Source organism: Pinus tabuliformis, chromosome 2_2, assembly GCF_031772625.1.
Source record: "Pinus tabuliformis cultivar Carrire ecotype Pingquan chromosome 2_2, CPIR1, whole genome shotgun sequence".
Classification (NCBI taxonomy): Eukaryota; Viridiplantae; Streptophyta; class Pinopsida; order Pinales; family Pinaceae; genus Pinus; species Pinus tabuliformis.
In genome coordinates, this window is record NC_142300.1 from 567,679,644 (window position 1) to 567,700,062 (window position 20,419).

Consider the following 20,419-nt stretch of genomic DNA (forward strand, 5'->3'; position numbering starts at 1 on the left):
CTTTACAGCTTGTGCACAGTGATTTATGTGGTCCACTTCCTGTTGCTTCATTCTCTGGCTGCAAGTATTTCTTAACTTTCATTGATGATTTCTCCAGACGCACTTGGGTATACTTCTTAAAACTCAAGAGCGAAGTATTTAACACTTTTTTGGCCTTCAAAGCCTTTGTTGAAAAACAATCTGGACATCAAATTCTTAAGCTAAGAACTGATAATGGTGGAGAATATGTTAAAAACACATTCATCAACTTTTGCACCGAAAATGGAATTCAAATGCAACATACTGTTCCATACACTCCACAACAAAATGGTGTAGCTGAAAGGAAAAATCGCACCTTAAAGGAAATGGCTAATTGTATGCTGCAATCTAAAGGACTCAGTCTTAGTTTTTGGGCCGAAGCAATTAATTGTGCAAATTATATAATCAATCGCACTCCTACTAAGGTTCTAAAGAATATCACTCCAGAAGAAGCTTGGAGTTCCATTAAACCAGATGTAAGTCACTTTCGTGTTTTTGGAAGTGAAGCATGGGCCCATATTCCAGATGAAAAGCATAAAGCTTTAGAACCTAAGAGTGAGAAATGTACTTTTGTTGGATATTCTGAAGATGTAAAAGGTTATAGACTTATTCCATTTAAGTCCAAAAATGTTATCATTAGAAGAGATGTAAAATTTGATGAAAATAAATCGGCCTGCGAGCCTAGTCCGGCGGATGTGCCACCTCTTCCTATCTCTTCTACTTTTGAAAACATTTCTTCTTCAGATGATGAAAGTGAGGATGATAATCCTCCCCCACCTTCTCAGGATCCTCAACTTCCAAGATGGGTCCGTGCTACTCGGGATGCAGCAGGTGATCTTGCCGGTGATCCTACAGATCAGCGACGTACACGTTCTCAGTTTGAAAGAGCCTCTTCTTTACTGGCTCAAGCTCCAGTAAATCATGATCCTGACACTTTTGCAGAAGCTTCAGGCCATCCACATTGGGAAGCAGCTATGAATGAAGAATATCATTCATTGTTGACAAATGATACATGGGATCTTGTTCCTCTACCAAAGGGACGCAAACTTGTTAGATGTAAATGGGTTTACAGAACCAAGTATGGACCAGATGGGAAAGTTGATAAACATAAAGCTCGTCTTGTTGCTAAGGGCTTTTCACAGGTTGAAGGCATTGACTACACTGAAAACTTCTCCCCTGTTGCCAAAATGAACTCTATCCGCCTTGTTCTTTCCCTTGCTGCCTCTTTAAAATGGGAAGTCCATCAGATGGATGTTAAATCTGCCTTCTTGCATGGGGACTTGCATGAAGAAATCTATATGGAACAACCCATTGGCTTCATACAAACAGACTCCAGCCTTGTATGTCGACTTAAGAAATCCCTTTATGGTCTCAAGCAAGCTCCTCGGGCTTGGTATGCCAAAATGGATAGCTTTCTTTTAGAATCTGGCTTTTCTAGGTGTTATTCTGACAATACTGTCTACACCAAGAAAGTGGGAAACTCTCTTATCATCCTTGTTCTTTATGTTGATGATCTTATTCTTACTGGTAGTGATCCCAACCTTATAAACCATGTGAAGTCCAGCCTTAAAAAGAAATTTGAAATGACAGACTTAGGACACTTACACTATTTTCTCGGTCTTCAAGTCTTGCAATCCAAGGAGGGTATTTCCCTTTCCCAGTCCAAGTATGCTTGTGATATTCTTCGTCATTTTCACATGGAAGACTGTAAGCCAGCCCCTTCTCCCTTTCAGTCTGGAGTCAAACTTTCAGTCTCTTGTACTTCTCCTGAAGTTGATGCTACCTTATACCGTCAACTTGTAGGAAAACTCTTGTATTTAACCCATACTCGTCCTGACCTTTCCTTTGTTGTTGGCCTTGTTGCTCGTTTTATGCAAAACCCCCGTGAAAGTCATTGGAAAGCAGCTAAAAGAATACTTCGTTATGTTCGAGGTACAGTACAGTTTGGGATTCATTACAGTGCCAAAGCAGCTCCTCTATTAGTTGGTTTCACTGATTCTGATTGGGCTGGTGACCCTGATGATCGGAAGTCTACTGCCGGTTATGTCTTCACTCTTGGTTCAGGACCTATTACATGGGCTTGTAAGAAACAGGCTGCCATTTCTCTTTCGTCAGCAGAAGCAGAGTATCGTGGTGCCGTGGAAGCTAGTAAGGAAGCCTTGTGGCTTCGTCAGATCCTATCAGAGTTTGGCTTTGAGCAGCAGCATCCAACCACACTTTGGTGTGATAATCAAATTGCCATTCAGCTATGCAAAGATCCAGTCCAGCATCAGCGCAGCAAACACATTGAACTACACATGCACTTCATCAGAAAAGCTCATTCATGACCATGTTCTTGAAGTGCAATATTGTTCAACAGATGATCAGGTTGCAGACATCTTCACAAAGGCTCTCACAGAGGCGAAGTTCACTAAACTTCGATATATGCTTGGAGTTCAGGAAGTTGTCACTAAGGGGGGATAGGCTCTAGTGCCTCCTTCCTTCTCCTATTGTGTCATATTTGTAAATCCTTCAATCCTATCCCAAGTTGTTCTTAAGGGGGGATGTTAGGATATTCCGACACATAGGAAATAGTTAAGTTCAACTTGGTCTAGTATAGAGTTAGGTAGAGAGTTAGGTAAAGTGTGTTTCTTTACCGTTGTACATTTTGTAACTTACAATCTGACGGTCACGATATGTAGTGATCTGACGGTTCACTCTCTCCTCGGTATTACTGACACTTGATCCGTGGCTTGACACCCGATTGGTCCATGAATTCTATTTAAAGCGCATGGAGGGTCATTGTTCGGGTAATCCGTGCATGAGAGAAGCTTATGTAAATTTTCATTCTTTGATTAATAAATTGCCTGTAGTAGCCACGTTGGCGCATGCCGTGGACTGTTTCCCTCTTTGAGGGTTTTAACCACGTCAAAAATACTGGTGTATTGATCTGTGATCTGGTTGTGAGCGGTGTCCTTTTGGTGTTCTTTCTGAGGAACTTACCCTATAAATTCCTATAGTATCATGCCTAGGCTCTTGCCTAGAATTTTCTTTGTTTTGTAAATATTGTACATAATTTTTAGTTTTTGTCTATAGGTGTCATGGTGGTGTTTTTTTTTTTTGCCGATCTAGTTTAGCAGGTTTCAATGTGTGGTTTAGTGTACTTAGGATTCACAGATGGTGCTAGTAGACATACTCAGAATTTAGCTTCTACCGCTTGGGTAATACATTATCCATATAGTCAATTTTTGGTCGCAAGAGGCATGTGTATCAGTCTTGATTCTAATAATATGAGTCAGTAAGTGTTGTTATTAATTTACTTTCTTAAGAAATATCTTATGGTATTGAATAATTAGTGTTTTACTTGGACTCACAATTGGTTGTGTCTAAATTAAATAATGTTTGTCGTCTAAGGGATCTTTTATTACATTGTTAATTTCTGAGAGTGAGATTATTGCAAAATTCATTTAATTTTATTACTTTCATTCACATTCCATGATCAGATAATGCATTTGTTGATTCTATAGCAAACCAAGCATTGGATTAGCATATAAATTATTCGTCACATTAAATCAAAATATCAAATAATCGTATGTAAATATGATTAAGTCATCATGAAATATTTGTATATCGATAGAAAAATGTCTGAAAATATTTGAAAATGTGGAAAAATTTCTTGTAAAATTACGGGTTAAGCTCGATCATGTCCATATAAAAAAATATCAGTCATCTAAAAAAATAAGTCTATGGGCCTGACCCTAGATGAGCATCACAGTAGAAGACGATGGAATTCACCAGTCGTCGGAAGAGTCACACCCAGTCTCATGGTACTCCAACCACTCATCTCTATATATCCTCGAGAAGATCCTCTACCACTGTCATTGGAACCTTGCAAGTCAAACTCTCCAAGTTCCTTTGTGTAGTATGGAGGACCCTCTCAGACTTAGTAATTGCTCTCTCCATGTCACTATCGTGACGGCTATGCCTCCATAGGCCCTTAGGTCTCATTTGTCCCACATATTTATCATGAGAATTTAATCTTGTAAGGATTTTTGTTTCATGAAAAAAATACTTTAAATTTCTTGAGATTACATTGAGAAATCCAAAAAAAATATGTTTAAAAATAAAAAACTTACCAATATTACACCATGAATCTCCTTCAGGAAGTAGTAACTTTGGGTACCCTTGGAAGTCTATTCATGCATACATGTAATCCTCTATGTCCACGACTTATTTCTCACACCACCAGAAGAATTCGTCATCAAAGGCCGCCTAAGTGACTTTGCCTCTGCCAAGTCCCTTGATCAATTCTATCCATCTTTCCATTCTTGGATCTCTAGTACTGCTCATGGCAGATGCTACTCTAGGTCATAGCGCATGAATCCACTCAAAGAAAAATGAGCTTGAGATTGTGCCATAGACAAAGTTATTTGTCTTCCCCTGTCTCATTGATGTCAGTTGCTTCTTCATATTGGCTAGGAGCACTATGCACCAGTCATACACTACTAGTTTTAGGCATTCTAGTGCTAAGAAAATAGTTGTTTGTGAGGCCTAATGCAACGAAGTTGAACCTGATATCCTGGCAATCGTGAAAAGGATTATCTTGATAGGAAGGTTGATAATTTTTTTATTGGGACTTGTGAAACAACTTTGTTAGTGCTTGGTGCACAACATACAACAATATAATCATCAATATTAAGGCTGCCATTGTCCTTGCCCTTCAGGTTAACTACTTCTCCCCTTTGAGATAGTCCTATAATGAATTAGATATATTCTACTTCAATTTGTAAAGGCATTGAATCTATGATGAATTTCTCTTGCTCCGGTTCCTAGTAATGAATCAACATCGCCAATAATCGAGTTTGAGCTCTCATGTTTGGCATCAAGAATAATTTGAGCAAACCACAAATTTTCAATCCATCCAACGATTCTTGATCGTCTAATACCTCATTGTCCACATCACTATGTTCTCTTTCCCTCCAAACCATCGACATTTTGAAAAAGATATTTCATCCTTTAGAATTTGATTTTTAAAACTTTCCTTTGCACATACACAGTTTATGTAAGTGAAAATTGTGTATATACCTATCTTTCCCTTTAGTAACCCACGTATAGGGTTTTCTATACCCGAATTTAAAATCTCGAACCTGCACACATGTAGAGAAATTTTGAAATTTGAAAAATCGACTCAGAATTTTGATATAATCTAATAAATTTTCAATCAAATGAAAGAGTTTAAGGTCATGAATTACCCCGAGATTGTGTTTTCCGGATTCATTGGTGGAATTGATCGGATTCACTTGCCCAATTTCGCTCTAAAAGCCCTCTTCTCAACACTTGAATGGTGAAAATGAATTGGGTGAGTCCAAAACTCTATTTTATAATTAAAATCTAAAACCCACTTTCCTAAAGTTCATTTTTAACTTTATTATTTTATTTTTATGAACTTTTGACCTTTCCTTGAAGTGTTAGGAAAGTTATTTTTGAGGGTGACGGATACTTTTTATTAGTTAATGATATTTTTAATGTTTTTTTAACTCCATGATCCTTGACCTATTGTGGCAGGTATCATATTCTAAACTATCATATAGTTTAAGACATATAAATTTTTCATTTCTTTATTCATCTTGACCTAATATGCAGATATTTAGCCATAGGATCAACCCCACTATGTTGCGCATTTTTAACCTCTCTCACTTGTCATTTTGTAAAATCATAACATAGTGGTAGATCCATTCCTTCCATTGGCTTCCTAGTTAGAACCTCACTAACATATGTTTCCCGTGTTATAAGTATTGAGTAGGCTTGTGAGTCCTCTTTAGTCCCACCATGAATTTTTGTTGAAGCTTCATTCTTCTTCTTCTTCACTATTATTCTAGCTTTATACCCTAGAGGCTCCCATGTGTTGAGTTGTACTATTGCATTTCATATTGATCACTTACACCCATTTTGGCCTTAAGTTGACTTCATTTGGAATCGTTTATAATCCACTTTTGACCATGACTTTTTTGCATGTTCAAAACCATGCATTCATTAGTTTTTGTGAATTGAAACCCTTTTCCATGGAGGGAACATCCCATGAGTGTCGATGACTAGCATCTACCACCTTGCATTAAGCATAGAGATGTTCTAGTCCTAGGAACTAATACATTTTCCCTTAACACTCATTCTCTCCACTATATTATAGGCATTTTTTTATTCCTTTTCAGGCTTTAAATATGAAAAAGACAAAAGAATTAAATATTTAAAAAAATAGCGGGAACAGGAAAATTTATTCATCATTTGATGGCAGCAAGAGTTATTCGTATCACCCTTGAACAAAGCATTGAAAATGAGTCTTTCCTCCACTGAGATGAGACCTAGTTTGAATTTAGGGAAGCAATAACCCTGTTCTTGAGTCAGTCCTCCCCCTGTTGGTTATCTCTTCCAATCATATGGAGAGTTTGTTAATGCCTCATGCATTGCAAACTTAAAAAAATATATTTTATTCTACCATAAAGTAACATCAATTCATGATTTTGTTCAAGGGAAGTAAGCATGTTGTTGTCCATTCTACAGTATCTCTTAACTCATTTCTATTGGTCATACCCATTTTGTCATGTTATTCTCAGTATCACATCAGCAACATTGTCCTTTACTCATGTTGGTTAAGAAGGTCTCTATTGACTTCTTCCTTTTGGGTCTTCTCTTATTAACTCTGACAAATTTCTTTGAGTAGACCTAGAGTTGAACCATGGCCCTATTTACATCATTGATAGGTGACCTTGTGCTCAACATCAATAAACATTATGGGTTTTCGATTGAGTGGTTTCCCTTGTGTTCTACGTTAGCTTACATTATCACACTTTGGGATTCGTTCAGTACCTTGGTTTCCATTTGATCCTATTGGTGGATTCCTCGCCTCTGTGTCAGCTTTCATTATTGGTTGGTTCATAAGATTTCTATTGTGCACTAGCTACCTATTTTCTACGCTAGAAATGTACTTCAAAATGGTTACCTCATCTCTCTACATTTGAGTTCTTCCAAATTCTTGGCCTGTGCATTACACTCGTGTTAGTTGATGTGGGATGACTTAATGCCTTCCTTCGAGTGGATATTTTCCCATTGAATCCAACTCATTTCTCTAGGAACAAGGTGTAGAGTTATTTTTCAATACCTTAGAGTTTGCAGTCATCAGTGGTAGACTCCTTCACTATCGACAATGAGAATACATCAATGTCTCTTGATTGATATATTATGTCAAGTGTTTGACTTCAATGCATTTATTCACACTTATTAGATTGTACTGAGGTACCTTGACACTCATTATCATTATTGCTGAGTTGACTCATGTTTGTTAATGATATACATCAATGACCGGTAATCAAACAATTTCTCACATCGTCGACTTCATCTCATTTATTCCCATAGTGTAGAAATGTACCATCTATGGTCAGTGAATACCTTGGGCTGTGTCAGTATCTTCGTTCACTTGACAGTTCCTTCATTTTTTTGTTAGTGAAACATGTCAGCTCTATATGTTGTAATCTTTCACAACATCTTATATGTTGGCACCTTAGTTTATGTACTACCACTATTCCACCTATATTACTTAGTACTTTTATGAGGATCGGTTATGCATCATCATTGGTCATAGACTCTTCTAGTATTATTGGTCATACATTTTTCTATATGTGATATTGAGATATAGTTATGTTGTGTTCTTTCATGGCTATGATATGATGATCCACTAGGTACTCTTCAACTCCTTCTGTACACTTATGTATACATTATGGATCCGCCTTATAATTTATCAACATATATGCTTTACTACTTTTGAGCATGGGTATGCCTGCCTCAAATATGAGTTTTCTTTCTGACTCCTTCCATAGGCATTCGATGGGCTGGAATCTACTGATCTCCTCTCACGTTTTCGGATGACTCCTCTCTCCATATTTAAGATGTTTTGGCCATCATGTTCCCCTCGTGACCTCATATATTAAGGGAAATATATTATATCATCATTTAGCACTCATGTAGATCTGATGTTCTTTTATGGCCTTGGGAAATCCCTTTTCCCTTACAGACTTGACTTTATACTAAAAACTAGTATTTCAAAATCCATATGTGACTCTACTCATACAAAAATGTGTACATACAATGGTCCCATAATACTATACCTATGTACATATTTTAAAATATGAAAAAATAAAATAAATTTCTATTTTTTGGGCGAGGTTTACGGGTTTTATTGAGAGCCCACCTACAGGAGCTCATGGCCTAATTGAAATAACCAATTTGAGGTGGTATATATAAACCCCTTGGGTACGCTTAATGAAAACAAAAGAAGGATATCAAAATTATACTCAATTTCTCTCAGATAAATTTTTCTTTTCCCATGCCTCCTGCACTCCCAGTTTATAGGAAACCTTGGTTTCCTTTACAGAGATGCTCAAAATCCTTATATAGCATCTTCTTTCAATTATTAGAAATGTTGCCTTCATGTCTCGAGATGGACGGATTCGGAGGAAGGCTTCGCCAGTGCCTTTGGCTTGGATTAGGTTCTATATTTCCTATACTTACCTTTGTTAATCAATCAAGAAGTTCATGTGTTGTTCTGAATATATGTTGTCATCTTATAAATGATAGTCTATATGTTTTTATATCATGATCTAACATATTATTATGTATGCACATTGAATTATCTATTATGTATATGCTTATGTGATTGATTTGCAGGTTTGCACATCTTGGAGGAAGCAGAGGGTTTGGACCTTATAGGAACATCTTCAAACGTAGGACCTCTTGCTATGTCTCCAAATCCAAGTTTGATAATTCATATGTTTGGCATGCTTTTTTGAGTGTCCTGTGCTGATTATCTTATCCTACTCTGTTGAGGTTTTCAACCCTTTCCTTAGCAAACTTTTTCCTTCAACAACAAGTGACAATACAACATGATTTCATTAGTTGAGCTCTTCATAACATGTCGAGAAAAGTGGACTATCATATTATCTATAGCGAAGAGACACTTAAAAAAATACGAACAAAACTTTGAATTCTACCATCCTTAATCGTAATTGGAGGAAATAATGGTTGTTGTTTGTCCATGATCAACTAGAGGATCAATGAGGTCTCTAGAGGCAAATTCACTCGCCAGAAAACCTTCAACATGAGACAATTAGGATCCCACACTATCCAAACAAGGAAGAAAAGTGATTGTAGAACTCAAGTTTTCTATCCTTAAATATCAGGTGAAGCGAAGTGACCATTTGCTAGTGCAAGCCCAACGAGTTTAGAAAATGGACTCATTTATTCCAATATTTTCTAGGGTATGGGAACCATTTCAAATCCTCCCCCATCCCTTCATAATATGAGTGATAAGGGTGGTACTCAATTTCTTTAATTTCCAACAATAAAACCGCTTTCATAACTGCCAAAGGAACTACATTGTACAAGCTGGCCACAAAGTCATAAGAAAAAGGACACATTCTCTTTATGTTGACATTACCTCCTCCACCCCTCCTACTACTCATCCTTTACCAAGGAGGCATGACAACAAATTCCAGATAATAAAGGATACAAGAGAGACAAGAACCCTTTCGTCCAAAACCAGAAAAGGGACTTAATACACCTCCATGAAAGCCCAAACTCAATAATATCAAGTCATCACCTAAAGACCATACAACTGTGGAAAATTCTAGAAAATTTATAGTGTCACTGCAACTCAAGGATATGACAAAACTCCTCTAGTAAGAGCTAAAAACTGCAGTGACTAGACCCAATGTAAAGAGACTACGGTAGTGCTCAAAAGCCTTTTTTCTGTCGAGGCAGAAAGCAAAAAAATCAAACCGAGCTAGAGTTAATAACCACACCACCAACCCATAAAACACTATCATAACCTCTATTACAAGGCAAGCATCATTAACATAATTGTGAATACAACACAATTTATGGAACAACAATTAACTTATAGAAATAAAAGAGATTAGAAAGGAAATACACATGGATCAACAATAATGTGTAGGGGTTAATTAATTAATTAATCATTCATTCAATAAATAATTATCATTTTTTTTAATTATAACATTAAGTATGTTTTATATAATTTCAAATAGATTATATTAACTTGTAAAAAGTAAAGATTAATTTATATATTAATTTAATTTTAGGTTTTTGTTTAACAATGTCAGAAAATTGATTATAATTTATGTTAAATCACTCGTGACTATTTGCTAATGTAGAATGAATCATCATTGTTATTCAAGAAAATCCACACCACTTGTAATCACCGAAGAGGCAAGTGTTTACTCATGCTAGAAGCTTGTGGGTCTTGGAACATTAAACCGTTTCCTTACGTTAGAGGAAAGTGAGATTTTAGACAAACATAAACAATTTTTAAGCTATAATGATTAGGTTTTTATTAATAATTTAGTGATTTGTTGAACAGCTCCAGCCTCTGAGTTTTCGTGTTAGGAATTGATTTGCAAAGAAACACACCTGTGTATCTTCAATTACCATAATATTAGAATAAATTCTTTCTAAATCTAGATATATTAAAAGATGAAAATCATCAAAATTTTCAAAATGTAAATACATTTTTTGAAATGTAAAATTAGAAAAAAAATTATACAAATCTCTCTCTAAACCTAATAAAAAGAATTAACATAGATCTTTTTTGAAATGTAAAATTAGAAAAAAAATTATACAAATCTCTCTCTAAACCTAATAAATAAAGAATTAACATAGATCTTTTCAATAATATTATTTATAGCTATATAAATTTTACATTTTTATACATAAAAATATTTTTATTTTTAATTAAATTTATTTTAACATATTTTATAATGATTATGAATAAAAATCATTAATATAATAAAATAAATATCAATTTAATATATATTTCACATGAAATATTTTTGGAATCAAACATTATCGGCCATTTCTTTTATTTATTTTTGGAATCAAACATTATCTGCCATTTCTTTTATTTATTTATTTTTAAACTGTAATTGGGTTAGCAAATTAATCTGCGATATTTGCCACTTTAATATTCTTTTGACGTCAAAAAATTATCTCCTTCCCAAATTCTGTGCGTGAATTGTATCTAGATAAGCTGCTCCAGCCTCCTAAGCATCAGAAACGAGTAACTAGTTTCTATTTTGAGAAAGAAATGAGTTGAGAAAGGAATTAAACACTTAAGGCCAAAGGCAGGCGAAGGCTGCTCGCTGAAATGTAACATACATTTAAACAAAATCTTCGAGAAGAACTATCAATGTGTATCTCGGAATGGTGGATATCAAGCATAGCTCAACCTGCTTGTCACCGTGGAATCAGGGACTGTCAATGGTTATACTAGATTGACTAAGTGTGTGGCACTTAGCTGTTTAATCTTTTGGATCAGATCTGATTTAAAGATAATGATGAGAAAGTGGTGCAAGCGTTATGGGCAGAGGAGGTTGTGGACTGACGTTCAACTTACATTGGCTTTGCCTGTAAGCTGCAGTCTGTAGGTAAGATACTAGTCTCATTCATAAGAAGGAACATTAATCCTAGGCATTGAAATGTTGTCTTCGCATTACACGCACATTAAAAATCAAGAAAGTATTTTCTTTAAAACATGAGATATGTATTATCCTGAATTTTAGGCGCAACAAAAGGGGCAATTGGAACAGTAGAATGTGAAAAAACCGAAATCCTGTGAGCACGTGAATAACACCCGCTTTCATGCAAGCAGCTAAATATAGTGTCGAATAACAGTGTAGGGTTGTCTATTCAATATTGAATCTGACTGTTTAACAGTTTCTCTCAGGGAAGGAAACTTTGCAGTACCCATTCCCTTCGGCCTCTGTACTCACTACTCCCTAACCGTTACTGATATTTCCCCGATTTCCTCCTTTATTTTCTGTAATATTCGACTAGGAAACATGGAACCCAAAACTGAGGCTGAAGTTAAAATCGATGAGAATGGGTGGGTTATTCGAATCAAGCAAGGTCTGGACCTACAGCAACAAGAAATAGTTCCGAACGAGAAATTCTGTGTGTCAGTGTTTAATGTGCCGAAGGAGTTGTTGGCAGTGAAGCCTGAAGCATACATTCCTCAGTCGATTTCCATCGGCCCCTACCACCACTGGAGATCTGAGTTTTATGAAATGGACCGCCACAAACTGGAAGCTGCTCGCAGATTTCAGAAAAGAATCAACGGTCGCAAGTTCGAGTCCGTTGTTGTGGAGGAGTTTATGAAGTACGACTGGCGAATCCGAAGCTCATACCACAAGCTCATCGAATACCAGGAAGAAACCTTGTCGTGGATCATGGCTCTGGACGCCGTCTTCCTTCTCGAATGTCTGCAGTTTTATGTGAGACGTGCAGACCAAAGCTCAGACGCAGATGTCAGGCAGCTTGGACGAGTCTTAGATCCGACTGGCACCAGCGCTACCCACAACTCCATTGTCAGAGATCTGTTCATGCTTGAAAATCAGTTGCCGCTATTTCTTTTGCAAAAGCTTTTGGAGTTGCAGTTGGGTTGTGAAGCCAGAGCAGAGGAGAGGCTATGCAATCTCCTAAGACTTGTGTGTCAAGAATTATCGCCTTTCGCTTTCAAGCTGCCCAAAGATTCAAAGGTCCATACAATCCAGAGAGGCCATGTTCTGGAGGTGCTGTACTATGCTATTGTTCCTATTCCCACCAATCAAAATCCAAATCCAGATGAGGAAGAGATAGAGGTTACTGACAGAGAGGAGACTTCAACCATTACACGAGACTCCAGTATGGTCTGGAAGGCTATGTTCTCTTTAACCGCTGGCCGTGTTCAATTTCTCAAGGACTCAACTCAGCGAGTGCTCAAAGGGAGGGCGGTGCAGTTCACAATGAACTTGATCTTCGGTATTCTGTCACTTCTGACTGTGTTAGTGAGACCCTTGGCTCGTCTTTTCAAGAAGGATACCGTAAGGACTGAGGAGGGGGATAACGAATCATCTATTAATATCATACCACCTACGCGTGACGAACTGGCTATTCCATCTGTGGCCGACTTACACTCTGCCGGAGTCAAATTCGTTCCAACTGATGGCGACCTCAACACAATACAATTTGATGAGAAGACCGCCATGCTTTACCTTCCCAAAGTGACGTTGGACACAAACACAGAGGTAATCTTGAGAAATCTGGTGGCATTCGAAGCTTCGGCTGCGCCTGGTGCTATGGTTTTCACGCGATACACCGATTTTATGAACGGGATGATCGACTCAGAAGAGGATGTGAGGTTGTTGAGGAAAAGCGGAATCATTTCTAACCACCTACAGAGCGATGCAGAGGTTGCCAGCCTGTGGAATAGTATGGGTAAGTGCGTCCGTCTCACAAAAGTGCGATACCTCGACAATGTTATAGCCGCTGTAAATCGTTATTATAATAGAAAATGGAACGTCGTCGTGGCGGGGTTCGTCAACAAACATATATTTGGTTCGTGGCAATTCCTATCTCTGGTAGCTGCAACCATCCTTTTGCTTCTCACTTGCTTACAGGCTTACTGCTCTGTCTTTGATTGCAAGAAGTGGTTAAGCAAGACCAATTTCTTGCAACACTAGAGGTACTCACAAAATCTCTTTGGCGGTTAAATGGGTTAAATGGCTTAATGTCCAAATTCCAGGACTGCCACTTTTAAGATTTTTATTTGCAGTAAATATTAGCTACTTTGCAGGTTTAATAGTTACTGTTTGGGAAAGGGTAGAACCAATCACGGTCATGTTGAGACGGTCGCATAATCTAGGATTCAATTTTTCTCACGCGTGATTCTCCCGATGCTTGGGCGATTGCCGATATTCGAGTCTTATTTCCATGGCACTGGATTTTGTCTTCATGGCCAAAATGTATTTCAAATGGATGAAAGTGTTTTGCACTGTCTGCCTTTGTCAGTCACAGAAGTATTTGATGTATTTGTCTCCATTGCTAAAAATTTATTTCTTTAGAACTAAACATAACCATAATTATATGTATGTGTTTTTGTCAATTTCAATTTGTTATATGGAAGCTAATCCCGGTATTAAAAGCACATTAATTTTCTCTCTCTTTTTTTTAGTGTTTTTCGACATTTGTTTGTTTCAGTCATTGTATAAACTCTTCACTATTTTATTGAACTATATATTTAGCGTTCCTTCACTTTAAAAAAGTGTCATACAATATAATTTGTGAAGAGTGCTAAATAGGTGAAAGTGTCATATGACGCTTTGTGTGCGTACATGGAGGGACAGAGTTTGTGCTGATTCTATCTAAATATCATGTGCGGTTCCCGAATGTCTATACATCAAATGGTTTGTGTCCAAATATACAAAGTTGTAGTGAAAAGAAGCCCATTCGTTGCAAGTGAAGTTCAGATAACATATGTGGTCATCGCAAACGATACAACTTTATTGCTAGCAGATCTTGTTAAAGAAGGGGTATCACAAATTGGCTATGTTCCCAAAAGAGACACAAAGCTTAATAATTGTTAGAGATTGTGGTGATGTTGATATTATAGCAAATGCCATAGCTTAACAATTGTGGTGATGCTAGTATTATAGCAATGGTATATTTACTATGATCAGATAACGTTAAAGTTAGAGATCTAACGTTAGAGATCATATAGAGCAAAATGATGGGATAGCCACATGAATTAAGGAAGAGATTGGTTAAATCAAAGTTTCCACCTAAATTCATTACTTTTTTTTCGTATTCTCACATGGTCTTATCAATTTTAAAGGCTACTCTCGAGTAAAGTACTTTTTTTTTTATGGAAATAATATTTACTTGTATATGCATTGTGTGCTTGTTTATTCGAAGAACATTGTAAATTGGAATCACAATGTGCCTAGCACCTAAGAGTTGAAGCAATATTAATAGTAGATTGTTTTCGTATCTATAACTTTTGAGATGTAGGGACATAATTTTGATTTGCAAAGTGCTATTGTTGATTTCTAGAATTCACATAACAAAGAAAGCGTGGATGTTTCCTTGTGTAGAACCTCATCTTCCCAATCGGAGTGGTGATGATAGGGCATATACTTTAACCTTTCAATATTTAATATCCGAGGTAGGAATGCTTTAGGAAAAGCGGTGGGACCACATCATTGGCATGTTAGATAGCATGTGAAAGTGGCGAGCCTTAGTCTTTATAAAAAAATGACCATAAAATAGGGAAAATACATTTTAGGACTTTAGGGAGGTTCACTCTAGATGAATAATATATTTTTTTGGCTTCATTGAGATTATAGAGATTACAATATCAATGTAGGATAAATTGAGATTATAGAGATTACAATATCAATGTAGGATAAATTGAGATTATAGAGATTACAATATCAATGTAGGATAAATTGAGATTATAGAGATTACAATATCAATGTAGGATAAATAAGGTTTTATGTTATGATACTACTCTAACCTACCTTGGGGTTAGTTAATTAATGTATGAGACTATCATCTTTGAATAGCCACTATTTAATAGCTAGTGAAAGTTACTTAATGTAAAATTATTTTCTTTATCAAATAAGGCCACTACATAATTGGTACTCATTAATGATGGGGCCATAAATTTTTCACCATGGTTTAAAAAAAGAATGATAATTTTTTACCATGTGTTGTTGTAATTGGAGAAAATAAGAGGCTCTCTACATTAAGAGGCTTATGACCCTCACCCTCCATTTTGGGATGATTATATTTCAAACATTCCATCTCATTGTCAGTTGTATACTTTTTTTCATTTATATTTATCTAAATATCATGCTTGCAACTTGAAGTTTAAGGGTTAAGGATCAGTACAAGTAGTTTCTTAGCACTATCTGCCAAGATTTTAAAAGATTTATATTTTTAAGTTGGATACCTATTTTGGTGTCTTTGAATAGCATAAAACCATGGGATTAATGAGTAAATATAGAGTTGAGGAAGGATACATGTAGAAAATACAAGTGACTTGACATAGTTCGATATTCTTATAACCTCTATTGGTTAGCCTAAGTAGTACCTCATTGGACATCACCTTCATATAGATTTATCTTTTGTGTACCATTGGGAATATAGAATTCTCTTTAGGTGTATCCAAACCCAACTTTACATAAATATGTAGTTGCCTTTTTGTGTACATTAAGCATAACACTTTGGGAAGATCACATGTACCTACTAGGGAATCAAGTAATGTAGCTAAAAATATGGTATATCCACTATAGCGAGCTTTGTGAAAGATTTCAACTAAATATTATTGTTGGAGACCCTTTGATATATTAGAGAGATAGATCACTTATACTTATTTTTCCCTAGGGACTTGAAAAACCTAACCATTAAAACACCACTAAAGATATTCCTACATCTTTAAGTATATAGGGAATTTAGTGTAATAATACTCAACATGGAGTAATAACCCCATTACACAATTTTGAAAATTTCTATGTCCTACTAGGAGAGATATCTCAAAAGACTCCTTATGTCGGATCAATCGTATAGATATATTTTCCTAGTTATCGTTGTGTGGGTTTGATAATAAATTTAGTTGTTACGTGTCTCAAAAGACTCTTCATGAACCGTTGATTACAATGAGATTACTATGGGATAAACCTTTGAGCGACCTTGAGTGTTCTTGTGACCCATACTCAAAACATGGAAGCGAAGCCATGGACGACATGCTCAATACCTCATACAATAAAAATTAATAACTTAGCTATTAAACTATCAAATCAAATAAGTTGTTTAAGAACATGGTGCTTACCTAAGGACCTTATACACTAAACTTACGGTTTACTTATCTCTATTAAGATGACCCGGCTAGAAAAATACATCAATCCATCAACTAAAAAATTTTCAACAAACAAAAGAAATCACAAACACTCACACTTATGACATAACCACGTTCATCAAACATCCTTCCATAATTAAAATTCATAACACAACTTCCCTAATAAAAATATTAATAAATTTAATGATTTCAATCCAAATACTCAAAATATCTAAAGTAAACACTATTTACATCTTGATAAGATTTTGTAAAACCTAAAATAAATAATTTAAATTTAAATTTAAAACAATAAAAATAATAACATCAATAAATAAATAAAACAACTTATAAAAATTACATTATTTAAATATAATAATATATTATAATTTCCCAAAGCGACGTCTACTAATTTTAAACTAATATGTAAAACAAGAGACAAGTTAGACCAAAGAAACATAATTAAAAACATTATAACAACTTTTCAGCAAATGAATATTGACACTTAAAAAACATCACTACTCCTTAAAAAAAAAAAAATGTCCATTATGTTTAGGAAAAAACCTAAAAGACGATTCAGGACAATTAAGACAAAATAAAATTTTGCAGTTAAAAATTATAAAATAATTATAAAATTGGTTAAAACATTTATAATCGTAAAACTAATAATTTGAAATAAATATAACAATAATTATATAAAATAAATTGAATTAAATATAATAATAAATAATGGTTTGGAAAAATAATTAAACTTTACATATATATATTAGTTAGTGATAGAGTATATTGTTAAAATATTTCACAATTTAAAATTATCAATTTAAATTTGATTTTAAAATAATAATAAATTTATTTTAAAAATATTTACTTATTTTTTAATTAGTTTAGTATTTATTTAAATATTATAAATAAAATATTTTTTTTTGGGCAATTCAATTGGTAATGGTCGTGAAGATGAAGTATTATGTTAAATAAGTTTCAAGTTCAATTCTCTCAAGTTTAGAGAGTCAGGTGTTGGGGGTTGTGTAGATCACCTAGAATTTATAGTGGTAACAATTGGCCCAATATTATGTTAAAGAAGTTCCAAGTTCAATTCTCTCAAGTTTAGAGAGTCAGGTGTTAGGGGTTGTGTAGATCACCTAGAAGTTATAGTGGTAACAATTGGCCCAATATTTCCAAGTATGAAGCGTGCTCTCTCTCTCTACATAGATATTAATATTTTATCAATTAAATATTTTTTAAAATTAATGAAAAAATAAATAAATTGAATTTTCTTCTTTGAAAAGAGGGTGTGGAGAGGTTTTACTTTAGAGAGTGCCTTAAGTAAAAATAAAATAAACGGGTATTATTTCTTCAATAATAAAAATGGAAATGCAACACACCACTTTACCACCCATAGCCCAATCTAAGGATAGAAGGATGCATTTTCTATGATGAGCCAACCCCTAATATCCTGCTATGGAAATGGGGTCTAAATTTCTTGACGTTTCCTAAACATTTTCCAAACCAAAAAAAAACAATTCCTTTAAATTAATCTCATGAAATCTTTTCGAAGATATAAATTTTTTCTCAATCTACTCTCAGTTCGAAAGTTATAGATATTTAAAGATTCGCTTATTAGACCCTACCATGTCATCCTGACCTACCTCTCAGCACCCACGTATTCACCACATGGTGCCCATATGGCTCTTTAAGTCCTGTCATGTAAGATTTCCCAGGGTCCATGTGGCATCTCTAGCAGTAGCTTCCACATTAGCCCATACCACCTTATTATACACGAGCTCTCCCCCTACCAAGGTTTATATTATGTTTACTTATATTTGTATTACCCAATACAATACTACCATTGGGCGAACCTTCATAAATTCCACGCAATGCTAAGCACAATCTGTGGGGTCCACTCTGCCATGTAATCTTAGTGATTAAATCCTAGGAATTTCTTTTCCAATCTATTATGCTCAACTTCTCCATTCCTTCTCTTTGCCAAGTCTTCCCCCTTTTCCTTTTATGGAGAAGTCTCCTTCTTGTAGTCCATGCACTAATGTTGTTGCAACCATATATTGGTTGTGTAGGCATACACTCCTTACCCCACCTTTTGGTCTTGGCGGTTCTCTTTTCATGTGGTCGTGGAGATGTTGTTTTGCTAGTTTCGGTACCACTTCTTGTTGGTTGACTTCAGTTTATTCCACCTGCGAGCGCAAACCACTATTGTTTAAATTTTTTCCTCTCTTCCTTGTGAACTAATCCAAGGAGGTTATGGATCCTTTATGCTCTTGTCCGGTAGAATTAATTAGCATAACTAGTTTATCTAAGTGCACACCTACCAGCCTTCCATGTCTGTCATTAAATAAGTCAATCTTCCTTCTAATCCCAAGTAGCCTCCTTCCTTAGCTATATAAATGTGTCCCAATATCTCAGCCCATTTCTTTATAATAAAATAGTTACAATATTTACAATAAGGGGAAAATAGCCAGGGATGTCACCAACCCCTCCCCCTTGGAGGAGCACCATCCTTAGTGTTTTATAATTGAATAAAAAATAAAAGCATTCTTTAATGTGACCACACATTGATTTGGAGCTTTATCTACATAGCTATGTACAACATTTACAAATTCATTTACATTTTCTCTAATCAACAAACAAAAATATATATGTTTCTTGCATTTGGTGAACCATCTCCCATGTGGCTTCCTTGGGCCCAAAGTGCTACCATTGCACCATGAATTGCTCTATTGCTTGATTTAGGAGAATGAGTTTCCTTTGATATAAGATTCATTGAGGCTCTAGTTAGAAATATACCTTTGGCTATGATCTAGGTGGATGTTGGTGGCCACCTGCCTATTCCACTTGGACCCCCAACATTGTCTCTTCCAGTTTTTTAGTTTCTTTAATTCTAGCACAATTTACTATTTTTGGCAGTTTTTTCAGTCCTAAACTTCCGAAGCCGTTTTCCTGGGAAAACAAGGAAAACATGATATTTTAATTAATGTTTTCATTCAAAAATTGTATTCCTCGAATAAATATTTCTAACTAGGTATTGTGTGCAACAAACAGAGATTGTATGCCAAAGTTACAACCTCGAGAAGTTTGTAGGAATTTACATGGTAAGTTCCTCAGATAGAACACCAAAGGACACCTCTCACAAATAGATCATAGATCAATACACCAGTATTCTTGACGTGGTTAAAACCCTCAAAGAGGGAAATAGTCCACGATCTGAGCCAATGCGGCCACTTCATGCAATTTATTAATAAAAGAAAGAAAATTTACATAATTTTCTCTCATGAATGGTCACCCTACAAATGACCCTCCATGCTCTTTAAATAGAGATCATGGACCAATTTGGTGTTAGGCCATGAATCAAGTGTCGGTAATACCGAGGAGAGAATGAATGATTGGATCACTTCATGTCTAGAAAATATCGTGACCCTCGGATTGTAAGTTACAAAAGTACATAGTAAAGAAGCACACTTTACCTAACTCTAAAATAGACCAAGTTATACTTGACTATTTCCTATGTGTCGGAATATCCTAACATCCCCCCTTAAGAACAACTTGGGATAGGATTGAAGGATGTACAAATATGACATAATAGGAGAAGGAAGGAGGCATTAGAGCCTATCCCTCCTTAGTGACAACTTCCTGAACTCCTACCATAAGTCGAAGTTTAGTAAACTTCGCCTCTGTGAGAGCCTTTATAAAGATGTC

General features: G+C 35.5%; 1 pseudogene; it reads left to right on the plus strand.

Moving 5' to 3' along the window:
• Nucleotides 1-11,900: 11,900 nt before the first annotated feature.
• Nucleotides 11,901-13,559, plus strand: LOC149193933 (putative UPF0481 protein At3g02645 pseudogene; annotated as a pseudogene).
• The last annotated feature ends 6,860 nt before the right edge of the window (nt 13,560-20,419 follow it).